The 7,330-nt window shown below is 39.9% G+C and overlaps 1 protein-coding gene across 2 annotated transcripts in view; it reads left to right on the plus strand.

Annotated features, from left to right (window-relative positions):
• UNC5C (unc-5 netrin receptor C) overlaps positions 1-7,330 on the plus strand; it is a 399,182-nt gene that overhangs the window by 899 nt on the left and 390,953 nt on the right. The window lies entirely within an intron of this gene.

Below are 7,330 nucleotides of genomic sequence, written 5' to 3' on the forward strand. Positions count from 1 at the left end.
CGGCTGGCCGCGCAGAAACTTCGAGCCCCTGAGCTCTGGGGAAGCGGACTGGACGCTCAAACCAGATCCGAAAGTCCCCGGGGTCACCGGCCGCTTTATAACTCTGACATTTTCATGGAACGCGTCTGAGCTTGAAAATAAGTGCCCGGGGCCTTGGGCCAAACCGGGCTTGGGAGAACGGCGGCGGGGAGTTGGCGGTGGGAAGGGAGGAGGGGAGGGCGGGGGGCTGATCACTTAGCTCCCTTCGTGCCCCTGGAGTTTGAATCGGGAGCGGCGGCCCCCAGCCTGCTGGGCCCAGGAAGCGGAGTGGGAGAGGGGCGGGGAGGAAAGAGCCCACGCTGCCCGCGGTTTCTCGTGTCACCTGGGCTCCCACCCTCCTGGCCAAGCAAAGCGCCAGCCTGAGTCCTTTTGGCTAGTTCTTTGGTGGTCGCTGGCTCTGAAGCAGCAGCTCCGCTTTTCCCCGCGGCGAGGGCGCGGTTGGGGTGGGAGTGGAGGAAGCTTCTGCAGCACTGGGAGATGATTCAGGCATCCCATCGTCTCGGTTATGTCTCTTTAAACACGAGAGAGCAGAGAAGGTGCAGGGATAGCCTACACGGCTGCTCGGACACTCCGGGAGGTCCCGACAGCCCTCACTCTGACCTGAGAGGGCGCTGGGGGCGAGGGCGTGGGAAGTCCAGCGCAGGGCTGGGCACAGGCCGGCGCGGTCCGGGTAGCGAGGTAAGTGATTAGCGAGGCTTTGTGAATTAGCCATAGCTACTTCTACTTCGGGAGTAAATTTTCCTGCTGCCGCCTTAAGTGGCCGCGCTCATAAATCCTTTCCTCCTTGCCAGATGCCTCCCGCCCCAGGTTCTGCCCTGGTTTTCCTGTGCATACTTCCAGAGCTCATCTGTCCATTTCACAAAGCAATCTCCATGGAGACTCCCATGAACTTGTAGGTTTCTTGAAATTGGTTAAGAAGTCCTCAGGGTGGCAGCCAAGGGTGCTGGGGGGGTGGGGGGGGGCTCTGTTTGGAAGTTTAAGTGGGCCACCTGATGAATAGTTGTGGAATCAACTGCGTGACTCCCCGTGGAATTCGCCCGCTGTTATTGGGTGCACAACGCCTGGGGTGCGGGCTGGGAGAGGGACCGGGCAGTGAGAGAACTATTTGGAGAAAGGACAAGTTAAAGTCCCGAAGGATGCCAAACAGGAGATCTGACATCCCTGCCCAGAGCTTACTGCAGCCAAATTACAAAAGACTGCACAGGAAAAGGGATCGATAAAGATAAACTGGAGGTTGTAAATGGATTCATATTGGAAGAAGAAAGGAGAGATGAAAGTAAAAGATGCTCAGGGAAGACAACATTTGCCACTGGTGCTGTGTTTCTTCTTATAGATCAGGAGAGCCAGAGATTAAGACTCAAACCTGCTCTTCAGATCTTAAGTGGAAGAGTAAAATGTTTTCTATTGGATGTGTGTATTTCAGTACTGGTCTCCTCCATTTAGTTTACTTAGTGTTTTCAGTTCCTGGTGAATAAACTATTTGTGTTTGAATCTTGCGATCTTCGAAAGACATTATTTCACCTCTTTTATCTTTGTCATCCTCCATGTTCCCTGATACCAGCCCTTCCTGCCTTGTCTGTTAGGTATCAGAAATGTAGAAAGTGCCAAACTCTACTAGTGGCTATTATCAGCTACTATCACATCACTCACTCCATTTCCCTGCCTGCTTACTGTCAAAGCACCATGGCAATTCCTTCCAGATTTGGACTTTTATCATGGTCTCGTGGTCAGTTCTCCTTTTCCTTCTAATTTCTTGTCTTTTCTCCTCCTTGTGGACTACATGCTAGCGCAACACAAGATGTTGTTGCTCCCTGGAAGTATGATTTCCATGTGTTGAGGATTTCAGCATCAGAATGAACTATTTTTATGAATGACAGAACATATGCAATTATGATGAGAAAGTTAATTTAAGCATGTTACAATGTGGATGAGGTTTTTTTATTCTGTTGTTAGAGAAGTACTGGAAAATTAAAAGTTGTAGGAAATGTGTCTCTTCAGAGATAGCCAAGAAAACAACAGATGTTTAAGATGAAAAAACATAGTGAGTGTGCTGCGTTTTGTAACTATGCTTTAAAGAAAGACAGCAGTCACTTTAAGCAGGTCCTTGGGAGATTCTCTAGGCTTTAGGCAACAACTTTCTCCTCTCAGGCTGTGCCCTAATTGTTTCATTCAGGAATGCTGGGAACTCCTAGCTCTAGGGAATTTGTGGTGGTTCTGACTTTCAAGAATGAACGATTTTAGTAGGAAAAGTGTGTGTGTGTGTGTGTGTGTGTGTGTGTGTGTGTTTGAATGGTGTGCCTCAGAATTAGTGTCCTATTTCATAAGTGCATTTTATTTCTGGACTATACAGCATTGAAATTCTGAATTCTGCTTATCTAGCACCAACTAGTGTTTCCAGTGTTAACACCACCAAACTCAGAACAGAAAATGACTGAAGAGTCTAATCATATTAGGATAATTCTCTACTGTCATAAACTGATTTATAATATTTTTGATAAACAAGTAATATACTTCCCATAACAGGGTAAAAATTGCTTTCGTACATATATACATGTTGGTATGGTACAATTGACATAAAAACACACACACACAACCTTGAATTTCATTACAATTATACTATCTATGTTCCATTTTAGGAGCAGAGTAAATTCATCAATTCACATTTGGAATTTGCAGTAAGGAAAATTAGGCTAGCTTACCTTTGTTTAAACAAATAATGTCATGCATTCTCACTTAGAGGATGCTTAAAAGACTTCAGAGTACAAACTTCTCAAGTATTTGCATAGAGTAGGAATCATTCGATTGTTCACATTTATTGACCCCTTGGTCTTTTGTGTTCTGGATACTGGGGGTTCAGAACTGAACACGACAGGGTCCTCTAACATCTCCCATTGTAGTCCTAATCAGAATCCATACTGATCTTTTTAAAGCAACCCCCAAGTATATGAACAGGCATGAGGCATGAGCTCTATTAGGCCACCCCTCTTTGCTTATTTATAATTATTGTTGAGACTTAAAAATAACTGTTCTCCAGTGTGTGCTAAGTTCCCCAGTGAGTGTGAACAGAACAGCTAGGGTGTGGTCTGTGAAGCCTTAACTGTGTCTAGCACTTTTCTGATTTAGGTCATGGCTTTGCTGGAGCAGCAGAGGGAGTCACTGGCAGAAGAAACATTAACGTTACAGGCTGCAGCCACTTCGGAAAGATAAAGGGGGGAAGTGTGGGGCAGGGACTAAGACAGCGCTCTTGCCTTCTGACTTTAGATTTTAGCCTACCTCTTTTTCAGTCTGACTTTTGTATTTGTGGCAGTTAAAAACAAACCTGCTCACGTTTCTTCGCAAATCAAAAACTTACTAGCTCATTTGGGTGGTGGTGGTATTCGAAGTAAAGTCCTTAACAAACAAGTATCTTACGCTTATTATGTCCCGGGTTGTGTGCTATTTGTTAGGGATGCAGAGTTGAACGAGATAATTTTTCAGAAAGACAGATGTATAAGTATATCGTGGAAACTCACATTCTGAAAGGTAACAGTGGGCACAGGTGTAGTACTTGCTGAACTCAAGCATCCAATGACAGTAAACCTAAGTCAGGCTAGGGGATTTTGGTGGGGGTTCTAAAATTTCTACGCAGAGGAACTTGAGGGTGGCCGCTTGGTGGGAAGGTTGCAACTACCTTAAATTAAATCTTACTTAGATGACATATATGTTTAGCTTGGTTTGGGGGAGGCATAAGCTAAAGACAGTTAGTCGTGTGTGCCCATTCTGCCATTTATCTTAGTGGTTAACACCTTCTCAAGATCCTGCCTCCGTGTTGGGCAATGAATGAGTTATTTAGTGTCCCTGTGCCTCAGTGTCCTCTGATATAAAATGAGGATCATGACAAGTCATATTCGGATTGAAAGTGAGTTAACACATGCAAAATATGTACAGCAATATTCTTTGTCTTCCAACCTGTAAACCATTGGCAAAGAAATCTAAAGTTGAAGAAATGAAAGGTGAATAATTTTGAACTCAGAGTGGGATGGCTGAGCCATCTGAGGAGATGCTCTGAAGTGTATGGCTGTGAACTCCTGGGCAGGGCATGGTTCCTTGAACGATGTGGAAGCTCTCTCCTTTCAGAGTCCCACTTCTCCCTTTCTGCTTCCTCTGCGGAAATTAACCCAATGCCAGTTCTAAGAGTGCCAGGTCAAGTCCGGCCATTTAGGTCCTGGCTACAAGCTCCACCCTTGACTTGCTTTCTTTACAATGAATATTGAAGGGGAAAAAGACTTCCATAAACAAATAAACACTTGTATTAAAAGAAAACACATACCAAGTCCCATGTTTTCAGATCAGGTTTGGGGAAAACAGCCCTTTATAAAATGTCAGTAGGTTTTCTTTAAAAAAAAAAAATGGGTACAGGTGTACAGTCTGAAGAACATAATTGAATACATGTTATAGCAACACAATGAAACAAATAGAAAATTAGATTGATTTGAAGGCAAAGCATATTCACCAGGCCTTTTATATATAAAGATTATATTTGCAATAGAAAGTTTTAGTATCATACTTTAGAATAACATGAATAATCTAGATAACATTTTTTTAAAGTTTCATATTTAATTAGTTCTACTTGGTAAGTGGTTATTGCTAATTTTTCACGTTTGGTGCAAATGTTTTTGCCCAACTTTTATGATAAAACAAGATATTTGTTAGTTTGTTTTTTTATGTTGGGACAGATCTTTTTTTAAAAAAAATATATTTCATTGATTTTTTACAGAGAGGAAGGGAGAGAGATAGAGAGTTAGAAACATCGATGAGAGAGAAACATCCATCAGCCACCTCCTGCACATCCCCCACTGGGGATGTGCCCGCAACCCAGGCACATGCCCTTGACCGGAGACCCCTCAGTCTGCAACGCTCTATCCACTGAGCCAAACCGGTTTCGGCAGGGACAGATCTTTCTTCTACAGTATTTTCATTCTGCTTTTAATGTCTGATTCCCTGGTGTGCTCTTACAGAGCCTGAACTCTCTCATTCTCTCTTTTTTAAACCGTAACTTCTTAAAGCTATGTATGGACTCTTCTTGGACTTCATATTTTATTTGGATTTCTAATTGCTTATGTATTTGTATAGGAAGGTACAGGAATCTGAAGCCTTGGGTATTGCCCCAGTGGCACGTAGTTCAAGGACGTTTGAAATAGAGCTCACAGAAACTCAGTACTTTATTTTATGTAACTTTTTTTGGAGTAAATTTGCCTTGAGCAATGTTGCAATTCTACTATCTCCTTTATCCTAGTTCTTAAAAAGAAATCCCAAAATTGAATAATTTATAGTTTCTCTTATTTTAAATATTTGTCAACTCCAAATTTAGAGATTTACATAAAAAATTTTATAGTAATAACTATAAGCTATCAGGATCAGAGATAGTAAGCTTTTTTATTCTTTCTAATTGATTAGAACTCTCAGAATTTCTGCCTTTTTATGAAAACGCAAAACATTATGTTGCAAACATTTGGACTCTTTATAAACTAAATGTTGGAAAGTATTGTTCTATATTTGAGAAATTTCAAAAAGTTTTGGGTTGAAGTTGAATATGGTTTCTAATTTTGACATTCCTGCCCTTAGAAAGTTGCTCCCTTAGGATTCTATATGAGGTTTGGAAATACACAGAAGAATGTCTCTAGATTTTATAGTAACTTAAAACATACTTGGCTTTCCACACGGAGTTGATAGTGTTAAAACAACTTCGACATTAATTAAATTGAAGTCATAATTTAGAAAGCAAACTATAGCTTTGAAAGTGCCTGATATGCAGATATTTGCCCTTATGTCAGTATACCTTTATTCGCCCTAAGCAGTGATTCAAAAGTGCTTGGTGTGGCAGAAGTGAAGTCTAACATCTGAAAACTCCAATCATTGGGGAATAGCCTCTTTTAATTAAATCACCATCCATATCTTCTTCCCAATGTAGAAGGGCAACCTGAGAGTGAGGGGATCCAGGTGAGACTTCATTATATTGATGTGCCTGCTAGAGTTCTTATTTTAAATATGAGGGCTCAATAGAATCATGCTAACAGATGATATTGATTAATCGAATTGAACTCCAGACTTACCAGTCTTATTTATTTAGAAATGTTGTGAGGATAGGGAGTTTTTAACCTTCATTAATCATTGTCATTTAGATCTTGTGGCTACTTTCATTTCTCAGCAATTATGAGAGCCATAAAAATGCCTTAGGTAGATGAACATGCATTATCTCCTCTTCAAACTAAGGATGTTAAATAACAGAAACTCCTGTAGCACATTTAACAAGTTTATTGATGAATGCTAACATTTAACAGTTTTAGTCAATGTCTTAATTGATTATTTAATCATGGACTGCCTAAATGCAACAATAACTTATTGTCTTCTCTCTTTTTTTGTTGTTGTTCAAAAGAAAAACCTTGTATATGATCATTTTTTTTCAATAAAAACAGATTAGTACTTGCAACCCAATTATAAGGACATGTATATCCATGAATGGAAAGGCAGGTGTTTTCTCTCAAAATTCAAGAGAACTGGTGTTTATAATAATATAACATATAAAAGAGTAGTATAAAGTATATATTTTTATAGAAAGTTAATCATTTTTAATTAATTTATAATGTATTCTCTATTAGACAATAGAAGTCTAGTGCAATATGATAGGGCATGTGGTATAATAATATTCACTTGGAATTATAGGCATAGTGAAATACATTCATGTATAAGATTAAAGTTAAATGGGCCATTCTGTTCTCTATGAATTCACAAATTTGTTACTTGTATTTAACTTCATATTTTGTGTAATTCTAATATCTTTTTTGAAATTTCAAGAACCTAAAAAATCCTTTTAAGCTCTAGGTGGAAGAGTATCCTCTACCTTTTAGGGGAACTAAAAGTGATAGTCAATAACAGAAGTTCTGTTGTTTTATTAAAAGTGTTTGTCAGAGACCTGTATTATCTCTAATCCATACCAAACAGAAAAACAAATTACTATCACAATAATAACTTTGTGATTGGGAAGCTGTAGTCAATAATGGCAATTTCACTTTGAACATTATGTCTGTGTGAAATATGTTGACATTTGAATTTAGCTTTTGATAAAGGGAAAATGATATATTTTATCTCCCATTGACTAAAGAGTTTGCCAAATATACACATCATAGCCACCAGTCGAAGTACACAAGATTAGCAAGTAACAATCTAAAAGTCATTCTAAATAAGACAGTAATTACATTGCCTGTCATTTTCTTTAGCAACTTTCCTTCTTTCTCCTGGATCTCCATAAGAT

Source organism: Myotis davidii, unplaced genomic scaffold (assembly GCF_000327345.1).
Source record: "Myotis davidii unplaced genomic scaffold, ASM32734v1 scaffold252, whole genome shotgun sequence".
Lineage (NCBI taxonomy): Eukaryota > Metazoa > Chordata > Mammalia > Chiroptera > Vespertilionidae > Myotis > Myotis davidii.